Below are 15,857 nucleotides of genomic sequence, written 5' to 3'. Positions count from 1 at the left end.
GATCCCCACATAGCTTTCTCCGCCCCTCCCCTCCTTGTAGACTATAACAGATTGCACTCCATAGGGACCAGGATACCCCATTAAAAGTCTCTGTATTCCTCATGGCAAATTAGCCCTGCAGAGGAATTTCCAAATATTGTTTTTAAGGAAGGGAGAAATACTGTATCTAATGTATATATTTGTACACAATTAGTGAATTGTACACAATTAGTGAATTGTACACAATTTGTACACAATTAGGGAATCAGACAAGGAAAAAGAAATGTCATCTACTCATACCTTCCCCCACCAATTTAGTTCCCCTTCCATATGGTGCACTGTACCTACTATTTATTCTTCATGAAAACTATGAATCTGTAAATTTTTTTTAGAATAATGGGGTTTTCAAAATAAAGGTTGTTTCAAGAGCTTGTTTCCACAGTCTTTCTTGGATTGTTGTGAATGCATAAATATTCAAAGCTCATTTTCTGCTGAAACACTGCTAGTATATGAAATTATTACACTACAAAATGCTAAGGATCAGAAAGAGCTGCAGTTTTTCTCCAAACTTCAAAAAATAAATTTTACTAAGTACTGAGGAAAAAGCCTAATACTCTGGAAACCAGATATCTGGTCTTTCCCATGCATAGGGAGCAGTATGAATGAAGGAGAAGGCAATGGACACAGTTCTCTGAATTATGTACAAGATGTTTTAACTTGCCATCTTAAGACTTAGATGAGGATACTAATCTTTCATTTTCTTTATAGTTTTCTCTTCTCTGCCTCATTCTCCCTTTCCATCAAACAAAAAGGTAAGGTGGATGTGTGGGTACACTTTTTAATCACATTTAAACTTATTAGGAGATTATTTTGTTACTTCTGAGAAAATTGGAAATAGGCTGAGGATGAGGTAGGGATGGGGTATGTGAGAAACCAGGGTTTGCAATGGCCAATTTTAGACAACAGGAAAATATTAAACTCTAAACGCACTGTCATGTGAGTTTTAGCGTGTAAAATTGATGCACAAGACCATGAATTTGGCTTATCTACAAAATATAGTCTTCTATTTTCTTTTAGTCTACTAATTTGTCTTTTTACTCTAAGCCAACTCAGATCTTTTTATTTTTTTAAAATCTTTTATGTAAAACAAAAAGTTTTAAATCTCCCTCAAGAGTTTCTTCCCCCTTTTAAGAACTGCCCAAATAGAATAGCTACATGACTTAAAACACTCTTCATTTCAATAGTCTATTTTGACCTCTTCTACTTTCATTAGGTTGCTGACCAAAATCTACTCTTCAGATAGGGCAATAACTCTATTAATAAATAAATAGAGTTCAAACAGGAAAACAAACAAACAAACAAACAAAAATCTGTGGAAAATATAGAAAAGGGAAAGGGGAGAGAAATTACTTTTAGAACAAGTTGGAACAAGGGGGTCACTCTCTTTGGTGGTGGTTTTGTTTGTTTTTCTTATAATTTCGAGGTTAATTTGTCTACATAGGAAATTTAACTCCCTATTGCCAATAAAAGAATGTTTAGAGTTTTCTGGGGCAAACATGTGGATGTGTCAAACTTCAGCAATTAAGGAGAAGACTGCTTTGTGGACTTGACACCTGGCATTGTGATCTCCCTTTCCACCTGGAACTGAGATTATATCCTTACTAAAATCCAAGACAAGGTAAATGACTGCAACAAAGACAAAAGCTAAAAAATGCTTCCAGACATCATCTTACCTCTCAGAGTCAAGTTTCCTTGCTTATAAGAAAAAGGACCACATCCACTACCTTATAGTAATGTTTTAAAGTTCTCACTATTTTAAAAACTCTAATTTGTGCTTCAGAAAAGACAGAGACTGAGACGGCTAGAGTAGTGTCTAGACTGACAACAATACAAATCAATAAATAGTTGCATTGAGAGAAAACAATTACCTGTTCTTATTTTAGAAAGTACTGACTTATTTTGTTTTTATCTTTTTGATGATAATTGGGTCTTTTAACCTCCACTGTTAAAGTCAAAGGATTATTTATTACCTTTCCCTAAGTCCGAGTTATCAGTGTAGAAGTTTTTTTGATGTTTTATACGATACCACTTTGGGAAAAATACAATCAAGTTACAGGGATACAAAATTCCATTTATATATTTTCTCTAGTGCATCTCTAGCTTCTTTAACCTCCCAATACAACATAATTATTTTTCATACCTTGTCTCCACCGTTTAAAAGATCTATAACACTTATAAATATATCCTTGTAGTAGAATGCTCTACCTCAGGAAAACAAATTCTGAGATGTTCAAAAGCCAAATCTAGAGCCTTTTAAAGTGTTATCCATTAAACATAGAGGCAGATAACAGTCAAGCACCATTCATTCATTCATTCAACAGACCTTATTGACTGCCTTGTAGCAGGCATAGTTCTAAGCACCAAGAATAGTAATAAACAAAACACCCCCCACAAATTCATAGACCATGGAATTTACATTCTGCATGGGTTAGTGGGTGGAGCAGGTTGAAGGTAATGATAAACAAAAAGTGATACCTGAATATTAAATGGTGAAAAGGTCTAACATAGTATGAATATCTAAAAATGTCTTCTCAATGCAAGAAGACAAAGCAGTTTCTCAAAATATGATTAGAACACAGAGACTTTTTTTCCCCTATTGAAAGATCTTGAGTGGGGGTTTTCCAGTGAAGCAACGTTTCCACTGCTACTACCATGGACACTGTGTAAGCCTAATGAATAGGTTTATGATAAAGAATGAAAAAAAATCATCATTATTTCAACGGCTATTTATAGATCAACATTCATAGCAGCATTAATCACAATAGCCAAAAGGTATAAACAACCCAAATATCCACCACCAGTTGAATGAATAAACAAAATGTGGTATACAAAAGAAAGTGAAGGTAGCTATACTTCTACCTGACAAAATAAACTTTAAGGAAAAAATAGTAACGAGAGGCAAGGAAGGTCATTATATAATGATAAAGGGTCAATTCATGAAGAAGATATAATAATCATAAATATACATGTACCTAACATCAGAATACCTAAATATATTAAGCAAATACTAACAGATCCAAAGGGAGAAACAGAAAACAATACAGTAATAGGGGACTTCAAGGCCCACCTTTCAACAATGAGTATATCATTCACACAGGAGATCAACAAGCAAATATTGGACTTGAGTCATATATTAGATGGAATGGACCTAACATATTTAAAGAACATTCCATCCAACAGAAGCAGAATTCACATTCTTCTCAAGTGCACACAGAACATTCTCCAGGGTAGATCATATTATAAGCCACAAATTTAAGATGATCGAAATGATACCGAATATCTTTTCCAACCACAACAGAATGAAACTAGAAATAAACAAGAGAAAAGCTAGAAAATTTATAAACATGGAAACTGAACAACACACTCCTGAATGACCAATGAGTCAAAGAAGAAATCAAAGGGGAAATCGAAAAATATCTTGAAACAAATGAAAATAGACACACGTACCCCAAACTATGAAATGCTGCTAAAATGGCTTAGAGGGACATTTACAGTTTCCCCCCACTATCCAAAAGTAGAAGATTCCTATGAAAGTTTTGTAAGTCAAAATTTCTTAAAGCAAAGAATATCCCCTGCTTTCCAAAAGTTCAAATTATGTCGCTTTGTTTTTACAAAAGAGCTACATTAGTACCTGTTTTCACTAGCTGAAAGAAATCCAAAGAAGTTTTTTGCTTTCATGAAAAAAGACACTGCTGTACTAATGTAGGTCTTTCATAGAAGTGAAGTGGTGTGATACTAATTTTCGGAAAGTGGGGAATTCCTAGATAGTAATAAGTGCATATATTGAGAAAATAGAAAGATCTAAAAGAAAAAACCTAGCTTTATGCTGCAAGGAACTAGAAAGAAGAAAAAAAAAAAGGCAAGCCAAAGTTAGCAAAAGGAAGGAAATAAAGATCAAAACAAAAAGAAATGAAATGGAAACCAGAAAAACAATAAGAAAGATCAACAAAATTAAGAGCTGGTTTTATGAAAAGATAAAATTGATGAACCATTAGCTAGACTAAGGAAAAAAGAGAAGACTCAAATAATCAAAAATGAAAGAGGAGGAAACATTACAATACTACAAAAACATATAGGCTCATAAGAGACTACTATGAACGATTATAAGCAACAAATTGGATAACCTAGAAGAAATGGTTGTCTAATTCCTAGAAACATGCAACCTATCAAGACTGAATCATAAAGAAATAAAAAAATTTGAACATACCAGTAATCAGCAAGGAATTTGAATCAGTAATCAAAAACCTTCCAACACAAAAAAATCCCAGGACCAGATGGCTGCACTGGTGAATTCTACCACACACTGAAAGACTAATTAACATCAATCTTTCTCAAATTCTTTTCAAAAATCTAAAAAGAAGGAAACATTTCCAAATTTATTTTATGAGGCCAGTATTAGGACATTAAAAGAAAACTATAGACCATTGTCTCTGATGAATATAGATGTAAAAATTCTTAATATTAGAAACTGAATTCAATAATCTATGAAAAGAATCATATACCGTGACCAAGTAGGATTTATCCCTAGGATGCAAAGATGATTCAACATCCAGAAACCAATAAATGTTATATACCACATTAATAGAATGAAAGATAAATATCATATTATCATCTTAATAGATTCAGGAAAAGCATTTTACAAAATACATCTTTTTATGATAAAAATCTTCAACAAATTGGGTAAAGAAGGAATACCTCAACACAATAAAGGCCATATGTGACAAACCCACTGCTAATATCACACTCAATGGTGAAAGACTGAAAGCTTTTCCTCTAAAGATCAGGAAGAAGACAAGGATGCCCACTCTCACCTCTCTTATTCAATATAGTACTGGAAATCCTAGCTGGAGCAAGTAGGCAAACAAAGAGATAAAAGGCATCCAAATTGGAAAGGAAGAAGTAATATTGTCATTACTTGTAGATAATATGATCTTATATAGAGAAAATCCTGAAGACAACCCAAAAACTGTTGGAACTAACCAGTGAATTCAGTAGAGTTGCAGGATATAAAATCAACATTCAGAAATCAGCTGCGTTTCTATAAACTAACAATGAACTATCTGAAAAAGAAAATTATTTCATTCACAAGAGCACTAAAAACAATAAAATACTTAGGAATAAATTTAACCAAGGAAGTGAAAGGTCTGAACAATGAAAACTATAAGACTTTGATAAAAGAAACTGAAGGCACAAACAAATTGAAAGATATCCCATGTTCATGATCAGAAGAATTAATATTGTTCAAATGTCCATAATACCCAAAGCCATCTATAAATTCAATGTAATCCCTATGAAAATTCAAATAGCACATTTCACAGAAATAGAAAAACAAACCTAAACTTTGTATGGAACTACAAAAGATCCCAGATACCCAAAGCAATCCTGAGAAAGAACACATTTAGAAGCACCACATTGCCTGATTTCAAACTATATTACAAAGCTATAATAATTAAAACAGTATGGTCTGGCATAAAAACAGACACATAAACCAATGGAAGAGAATTGAGAGCCCAGAAGTAAACCTCTGCATATAGTCAACTAATATTTGGCAAGTGATCCATGAACACTCAGTAGGAAAAGGATAATCTCTTCAACAAACAGTGTTGGGAAAACTGTATAACTACATGCAGGAAAATTAAACTGGACCCTGATCTTATACCACTCACAAAATTAACTCAAAATCTATTAAATATTTAAACATAGACCTGACATGGTTAAACTCCTATAAGAAACCGTTGGGAAAAAGCTCCTTGACATTGGTCTTGGCAATGATTTTTTGGATATAACACCAAAAGCATAAGACACAAAAGCAAAAAATCAGCAAGTGGTACTATGACAAATGAAAAAGCTTTTGCATAATCAAAGTAAAAAAAAAAAATCAACAAATGAAAAGGCAACACAAAGAATGCGAAAAAAATAATTGTAAACCATATATTGGATAATGGGTTAATATCCAAAATATATAAAGAATTCATACAACTCAATAACAACAAAAACAAAAACAAGCAATACTATTAAAAAATGGGCAAAGGAATTGAATAGACATTTTCTCAAAGAAGACATCCATATGGCCAATAGATACATCAAAAGGTGCTTAACATCACTAACTATCAGGGAAATGCAAATCAAAACCACAATGAGAGATTACCTCACAGCAATTAGAATAGCTATCATCAAGAAGACAAGGAACAACAAATTTGGGGACGATATGGAGAAAAGGGAACTCCCATACACTGTTGGTAGGAATGTAAAGTATTCAGCCACTGTAAAAAACAGTATGGAGGTTCTCTCTGAAATTAAGAATATAACTACCATATGATCCAGCAATCCTACTTCTGGATATATAAGCCCCCCAAATTGAAAACAAGATATTGAAAACATACCTGCACTCCTATATTTACTACAGCATTATTCACGATAGGCCAATTATGGAAACATTAGTGTCCATCAATAGATAAATGGATAAAGAAAACACACACACAGTAATATTCAACCATAAGAAAGAAGGAAATTCTGCCGTTTGGGACAACATGAATGGAACTTGAAGATATTGTGCTTAATGAGATAAGCCAGACAGGGAAAGACAAATATTGCATGATATCACTTATATGTAGAATCTTAAAATGCCAAACTCCTGGAAACAGTAGAATGGTGTTTAGCAGGGCTGGGGCAGCGAGGAAATTGGAGAGATACTGTTAAAGGGTGCAAACTTGCAACTGGAAAAGAAATAAGTTCCAGAGATCTAATGCGCAGTATAATGATTATAGTTAACAATACTGTATTATATACTTCAAAACTGCTAAGAGACCAGATCTTAAATGTTCTCATGTTAAAAATAAATGATAATTATGTGATATGATAGAGGTGTCAGCTAAAACTATATTGGTAATCATATTGCAATATATAAATGTATCAACATGTTTTACCCTTACACAATACTAAATGTCAATTTTATCTCAATTTTTAGAATATAGCATATATGTACAATAGAATATTATTCAGTCTTTAAAAGGAAGGAAATTTTGACACATGTGTAACGTGGATGAAACTTGAAGATATTATACTAAGTGAAATAAGCAGGACAGAAAAAAACTCAAATAGTATATTATTCCTCTTACATGAGGTACTAATCATATTTAGAGATATAAAGTAGAATGGTAGTTGCCAAGGGCTGGGGGTGAGTTATATATATGTAGGCACAATAAAAAAAAATCCTCACTGAACCTAACCTGAGCATTTCCATGGTGTAAGCTATTTGATTTAAATCTTGTTATGTCTGACAACCAACCATATATATAAGCAGGATAATTCCTCTTAGAAAACTTCTCCATTAACACTTAAAAAATGCATTACACTCAATGTGTTGAAATTCATTTGACCACGTATCTTCTGAAAAGTTGGTGTTCTAGGTGGTTTTTTAATGTCTATGGATCTCTTTATAAACAAAGTTCTAGTCCCAGGTCTGCTATTAACTGACTCGGTTTCCTTATGAGTTGAGTTAAACCTGTGTTACACAACAGAACTTTCTGCAGTGGTAGAACATTTCTACCACTGCAGAAAGTTCTGTTGTGTAACACAGGTTTAACTCAACTCATAAGGAAACCGAGTCAGTTAATATTGGATATAGATATCTACCCTGTCCAATATGGCAGCCTCTAACCACACATGGCTATTGGGCCCTGAAGTAGAGTTAGTGCAACTGAGAAACTTAATTTTTATTTAATTTCGATTATTGGAAAAATTTTAAATGTGTTTGGAACAACTTAGGTATGTGAATCTACTCTTTCAACTGTAAGTTTTGTGAAATCTAAACAGATATCAAGTATTTCCAATAAAAATTTAGCATCCAAGTGTAAATACACTTTAGATTTTAAAGACAGTATGAATAAAAGAATGTAGCTTGTTAATTTTTGTATTGATCGCATATTGAAATATTTTCAATATATTGGGTTAAATATATTATTTTAACTAATTTTACTTGTTTTTGTTTACTTTTTCTAAAGTAGCTCCTAGAAAATTCAAACTTACATATGGGACTTGCATTATATTTTACTGAGGACCTTTAAACTAGACAAACATAAGAGCCCTTATGATTCCCTGAATCAGTAACCCATAAGCATTTTTTTAATCCACTCTAATATTAAAAATGAAGACTATAATTACTGACTTCAGGGGAAAAACTTAAGGTTAGATAGTTAATTGACATTTTCATATTTCATTTCCAACAGAATATTTCAGAAGGTAAGTGAAAATTTATAAGAGCAGAGTAGAATATTGTTTTGACCTCAGAGTTGTATTTGTAAAAATGTGTTTTCATTTTTAGAATCCCAAGTCTAAGTCCAATTCCAATGCCTAAAAGATATTAGATACTCAATAAATATTTTTGGATGCATATTAAAACTAGAACTTGTCTTTTGACCAGACTCTTAAAGTACATTTGATGAGGACATTTATTAAAGATAAAACAGCATGAAGCCACAAGCCAGATAAAATAATTTGGAGTTAGTTTTCTTATGGTACAAGATAAAAAGAAGCTGGATACTGAAATCGAAGGTTTGTTTTTTCTTAGAGGACCTTATTAATCATTAGAAGCAGTATTAATACTGATAACAAAGCATCTTTTATAGGAAAAGTACATTACAGACCAATACTATTAATCATCAAAAATATAGATGGTGAAATGGAAGCAGTATGACATTAAGTGACTGTGGAAGTCACACCAGGAGCTCCCTTTTTACACCTGAGGACTCAGCATTCTTCGTTTCTGCTTCTTCCCAATTCCCACTACCACACCAACAGATTCTCCAGAACAACCATAGAGAAGTAATTACTAGTTAAAATTAGGTTGAAAAGAAACACTGCTTTTGCAAAGCATGTATTTTAACTGCAAAACTTAAATGGAATTAACATCATTGTCACTTTCCAGTGAAAGGCTGTGAGCAAAGACCTTTGTACTAACCCTCATTTAAAATTAACTTTGGTTTTTAACAGATACATGAGGTTCTTGAAGCACTCTGCTCTGCTCTTACTGGCAATACCAATGTCATGAAAAATGGTGATGCTTTTGCATCAATTACATAGTCGCTTGCTCATCCAATGGAACGTATTTACTTCTTCTCATGCTTATCAAATTCAGACTCTCCTCTAACTAGAACAGTGCTTCCTTTTACCTCACCCTCCCTTATAAAATTGAATCAGAAATAAAGTTCAATTCAATAAATATTTATTACTGAGACCTCGATGGACTAGGAATTATGGGTGGAGATAAACAATATGGCTGCCTCAGAGCCTCTTGTCTGTGAGGGAGTCATAGTATAAAGTAGAATGTTATAAAAAGACCAATGTAGGACTTCTAATACAGCCTGGGAAATGGGACTGATGAGTATGCAGAGGTAAAGAAGCTGGGAGAGGGAAACAGTGCTGTTTTGAATAGCTCTGAGTAGAGTAGTTAAAATCGGCCAAGAAATTTCCAGTTCCTAGATAGCAGAAGCTATCTATTGACAGCTCTCTCACTGCACCCAACCCTTATAAACAACAGCCATCTCTACTTCCTTACCTCTGATTTTTCTCCGCAACCTGCTCTACTGAGACTGCTCGAGTTGAGGTCACCAATGTCATCTATCTTACTAAGTCCAATGTTTGTCCTAAGCATGCATCTTTCTAAATCTTTTGGCAGCATTTGACACAATTTGTCACTCCCTCATTCTTGAAATGCTTCTGCACTTGGTTTCCAGATTCCTGACAACTCTTGTCTACTGGCTCCTCTTCCTAGTCACCAACTCCTAGATATTGGAGTGGTCCTCGACTCAGTCTTTGACCCTCTCTAGCTAGTCCCTTGGTGATACCATCCAGGCCATGGTGTTAAATACGATCCCCTAAGAGGATAACTGCCAAATATATATTCTCAATTCTGATTTTTCCCTTGAGCTAAATGCCCACTCAATACTGGAATATTTAATAAGCATCTCAAATTTAACAATGTCCAAAACAGCTCTAGATTTCTCCCTTCAAACCGACCCCCTTTCCACAGACTTCTCTATCTTTGTAAATGCTATCACTACCCTTCCAGCAGCCAAGTCAAAATCCTGGAGTCACCTCCAACTCTTTTCCGTGCTCTCACCGTACATACAATCCAACAGCAAGTCATGCTGGCTCCACCTTCAAAATATGTCCCACATATGACTATTCCTCACCTCCCAGATCACCGTGACATTTGGACAACGTTATCTGGACTACTGCTATGCTCACTTGCCTATTCTCTATACTTCTACACTTGTTCCTCTTTCACTAAGAGCAACTAGAGTCATCTCAATCTGCCTGCAAACTTCCAAGGTTTCCATTACTCTTGAAATAAAATCTTTATCATGTCCTTCAAAGTTCTTTAGGATCTGGATTCTGACTACCTTTTCAACACCATTTCCTACCCTCTGCCCTTTGACCTCTGAGCTGCAGCCTCACCAGCTTTCTTCCCATTCCTTGCTTTTACGTCAGTGCTTTTGCACTTGCTAATTCATCTCCTCAGAAGATTCTTCTCTGCCTCACTTCATTCCGGCCTCTGCTCAAATTTATCTTACTGGAGGTCTTCCACGACTACCTTCTCTAAAACACATCCTCTCTTATGCCCCAGAACCTCGATCATCTTACCTGCTTTACCTTTGTAGTACATGACACTGTACTATGTACCACTCATTAATATGTTGTCTATTCCTCCCACTGAAATACAAGCTCCGTGATGGCAGAGACTCTGTCTTGTCACCACCAAATCATCAACTCCTGTCACACTGCCTAGCACCTAGCAGGTGCTTGATAAACACATTTTGAATAAATTAAAAGAGAAATAAGTTAATACCTATATAGCCCTTCTCACAAACAAGAAGAGAACCCAAAGAGCCAGAAATAATGAGAGAAAAGAAGCCGAGAAGCCACAGCAGTGAACCAGGGCCCAAACAGGCAGAGACGGCAACCAGAAGCAAGAGCTTCACAGAAAAGGAAATAACTACAACTACTCGAGGTAAAAGATAATATTAAAGCTCAACAATAATCAGGGAAATATGAAGATACCATTTCTCACCCATCGCATTGGAAAACGCGACAATGTTTGATATCACTAAGTATTGGTAAGGATATAGGTGAACTGTCCTCTCATGTGCTACTGGTAGGAGTCTAAGCAGGTGCAGCCACTTTGCAGGGCAACTTTGCAGTTTCTGTAAAACCTTCAAACTCACACATCCTATGGCCCAACGTTTCCATTCATATTCTGGAGAAATATTCACACAGTTGTACAATGAGGCACGTACAAGAATGCTTCCTAAAGCTTGAGTTGTAGTATTTTAAAAAAATTAGGAACAACTTAGATGTCCTTAGTAGGGAAATTAAAAACTCCATTATCTGTTTATACGATGGAATAATACACAATATTTAAAAGGCATGAAATCATTCTCTGAGACACAATTTTAAGTGAAAAGGAAATCTGAGGATTTAATAAATCATTTCTATTAAAAAGGTATACAGACAGTATTCCTATATGTCTCACAAGGAGATAATGTGTATTTGTATGTTGAAGGCACAGAAATAAATTGTCAAAGGGGACTTCATCCTAATATGTAACACTTTAATATTTCACAGATAATTTATGAAAAATATGTATATATTTTAAAGTATAAGATATTTAGCTGACAGAACAGGGACAGGGCTGGTTTCAGAACAGAGCTAAGAGCAGGAAAGCATGAAATACTTTGGCATATTTGAAGAACAAATAGTCTATATCATTGAAGTGTTAAGACTAAAACAAGAAGTGACAGAAATTGAGACTAGAAAGGCTGCCTGTGCCATACTGTGGACAGCCTGTATCCCAGGCTAAGTCTCATGGACTTTATCCAATTGCTTCACACATTCATCTATTTCTAATATAAATCAAAGCTTTCAAAACTATGGAAAATTTCTCAGTAACTAGGATTGACCTTACATATTTTCCAATGTATCTTATATCACAAAGTTCTCTTGTAGCCTTACAAAACAGTCATTACCTATAAATCCCCTTCACAAATTATAGAAGTTGCCCTGCTAAAATTATTACATTGTTTTAGACATCACGAAAAACAAGGACTTACTACGGCACCTTATAAATTACCCATGCCATATTTCTTTGAAATTCCAGGGAAAAAAAGGTAAGTTGAAAGAAAAATTAGGATGCTTAATTATAAAGATGTATTTGGCATGCATATTTAACTTCTTTATGGCTGACAACATTCAGTCCATTAGTCAGCACTTCATTCATTCATAAAATATTTGTTGAGTTCAATTGAATTAGGTGCTGAGGTGACAATGATGAGCAAGGACAGTCTCCACTCTCATGGAGCTTACAGAGTAGGCAGAGGAAGAGATAGTAGATGAATTACTGCAACAGAGAAATGTAAAACTGCAACACTATTAAGTTCTACAAAGGAGTAGTTCATGATGGTTTAAGCACATAATGGAGGAATATGACTTAGGTAAGTCAGGGAACGCCTTGCTAGGAAAGAGGAGAATAAAATTTAAAGGGAGAAAAGAAAAAACTAGGAAAAACAGCAATGAGGGAGGAAGTTAATTCTCCTTGGCAAATGGATCAGCATATGCAAAGACCCTGTGGCTGGAAATGCTGATATTTCAATGGACTTTTGAGAACATAGTTGCCGGAAAAAACTTTTTTTGTTTCTTGCTGTTCTCTAATTAGTCGACCTGGAAGAACATGGAAAAAAGTATAAATATATCACATAACTGAACACTCGACCTTGCCATCTTGCCCTATAAAATGCTATTTTAGTGAAAAACCAGGTTCTCTAAATCCACTATGTGTCTGAGACAGAACAGGGACAAACCTGAGACTGCATCTCTTCTACTCTGAGTTACTTAATCAAGTATCACGAACAGTCAAAACAATAGCCTCTTAGAATGAATTGCTTATGTATTCATAAAATAAGAAAATTCTGATACTTTAGTGGGGGGGGCGGAAGAAAGCATTTCCATTGCTCCACATAGAAGAAACAAGCAGTTGACTGCTGAAATCTTTATTTTATGATATCTTTTTGCATCTATAGAAATTGCCTATCTACAAGAAAAATCTGCTCCCGAGTCCCCAGTAAAAACTTGTCAATGCCCTCAGCAATGACTTTCCAGAATGTTTTGGACTGCAACCCACATTAAAAAATCTATTTTACAATTACGACTTATCACAAATAGATATATAGACACACAAACAAAAGTTCTGTTTCAAATAAACCAACTATAAAAAGATCTATTTTTAAAATAAGTTTCTTGAGGAAACTGGAATATTCAGGTATTTTGGAGATTGGATATTACAGAATATCAAATAGTTGTTAATTTTATTAGGAATAATAATGATTACATGACTATCTAAGAAAATTTCTATACTTAAAATACATTCTGAAATACATGGGAATGAAATGAAATAATGTCTAGGATCTTCTTTAAAATACATTAGCAAGAAAATAAAAAAAAGATAAAGCTGGTATGGCACAAATCTTGATAACTGTTGGAGCTAGGTGATGGGTACCTATGGTTCATTATACTATTCTCTCTGCTTTTGTATATGCTTGAAATTTTTCATAATAAAAAATTAAGTTCAAATGAAATGAACCTATTTGTACCTGTACTATACATAATGCTCTTTGATATATATTTTTAAACTGAACCATAGAAAAAAAAAAAGAATACTAGTGATGACCCCTAAGTTGATTTCACAATACACTAAACGCTTATAATGCCTGGTTTGACGTTGCTAGCTTCCTTGGTCTTTACTCTGCTCATATGAAATCATTCTAACACAGAAGACATCTTTTGGTCACTTGAATACAAATTAAAAGCCTAATTCTCCTCAATGTTTCCAAGTTACAAAAATGCAATGCTTCTTGACATTTCCATAGTTGCCTATTTAAGTTCAATGTAAATAGCTGCTGCTGCTTTGAGAGAGCCCGATAATGTCTATCACAGTACAAGGGTGTATGTCTCCCTAGTGACATCTAAATGTTGATCTTGTAAATTCTACAGTAACACATAATGTAGTACAAAGATATGCCAAGTAGCATCAAAAAACATTTTTTCAAAACTGGGGTTAATATAAATGTCAAATCAAATTTCGAAGAAAACAAATTACAAAGTGTATTCAAATGACTTCAGCTAATTAATCCTCTCCATTGATAACATTTTGAACTTCAGACACAAAGGTTATTAAGTGCTTTATTGCTGTTGTTATCTACAGTTGCTAATTTACAAAGCAAGTTAACTATATAAACTGCTGAATTTTTTAAAGAGACAAATTCTATTTTTGTACATTAAGTAAATCCATCTATACCTAGTGTTTTTATTATCCCGAAATGTGATTTTAAAAACTTTATGATCCAAAGATAAACATATCACTCTCTACCTACCTTTGCTAACCTGGGAGGGAAGCGTTCTTTAGTTCTTAAATGTCATTCTGACTTTGTGAATACCTTTCTTGCCTTCTTTCCCAAAATCATATATAGCAGACACTAAACTATTGGCTGGCTATCTAGCATTCATATTGCTGCATCCTCCACACCCTTCTAAACTGCAAGCTAATTTTATTCAGATATCACCTTTCTCCAACCCTTGAGCGTTTCAGGAAAGCTGCCCCACCCCAATTGGTAGTTCCAGGGGATATATTCCAGTTTAGCTAAGCCGGCCACACCAATCCCCTTCTCCTCGCCGTTGGTTAGTTCAGGAATGAACATGTGATAAATTCTGGCCAACGGGAGACCATGTCAGCCAAGACAATTTCTGGAAAAGGTTCTACTGCTCCCAAGAGACAAATCGTTTATATGGACATTGTCAGAGCTGCACAAGAGGCTCGAACTCCTGCAGCATCTTTCTACCAGCCTCAAGGAAAACTTCACATAGAGGAAGGCCAATCTGAAGAATCACGTGGAAACAGACCTGGCTCCTCCTTGTGAGTTTCTTACAATGTGAAATGATCAGTTTCCTTATCATTTAAGCCACTGGCATGTTACTTGCAGCTAAGAGCTCTAAATGATACAGTAGTTTTTTAGAATTTCAGGCAAAACTTCATATCCATTATTCGTTAAACAATTTGTGAGCTTAAACTTAGAATAGATCTGTGTGACTCCAAAACGGCTGGTCATTTCAGCTCAAAAACAAAAAGTGTATGAGAAAAAAAACACAGAAACACAAGTCTCTGAGAAGTTTAGGGGTTCTTTAGCAAACGGAAAAGTTGAGTAGAGAGAGCAAAAAGGTAGACAAGAAAATTGCTGCCTAGGTTAACCCTATTAGAACACATCTGAATTTCACACATCATTATCCCCAATACATTTGGAGGCACGACTATAAGGTGTCAGCTGCTACTGAGAAAGATCTTAGTGTTCTGGCTAATTATGAGACAAGCTGTACACTTAAAAGGATGTCCAAATGGCTAAAGTAATGAACACAAATACAAGACAAGCTGACCTATTTCATTCCATGATACTGCACAGTACATACAAGCAGGCGATTTTTGAGGTTAAATATCAGCAGAGGGAGAGATGCTGATCTCATCTAATGCCTGGAGAGAGAGAGGAAAAGAGAAGATTGACTAAATTTTGACAAGAGATCTTTTTGTGGCGAAGAGGAGACTAGGCCACCCTCACTCTGCAATTGAAGAGAGATTACTGGGCAAGGAACTGGCAGGACTGCTGTATCACTCTGTCTTCACCAAGGAGTGTATAATTACTCCTTTCTCTCTTTAATTTTCGGAAAGATATGCCTGGTACAAGAAAAGGTACATAGGACTTGGTTTCCATTAAGTG

The sequence above is a fragment of the Pteropus medius genome, unplaced genomic scaffold (genome assembly GCF_902729225.1).
Source record: "Pteropus medius unplaced genomic scaffold, Ma_sr-lr_union100, whole genome shotgun sequence".
Lineage (NCBI taxonomy): Eukaryota > Metazoa > Chordata > Mammalia > Chiroptera > Pteropodidae > Pteropus > Pteropus medius.
Note: the sequence above shows the minus strand (reverse complement) of the source record.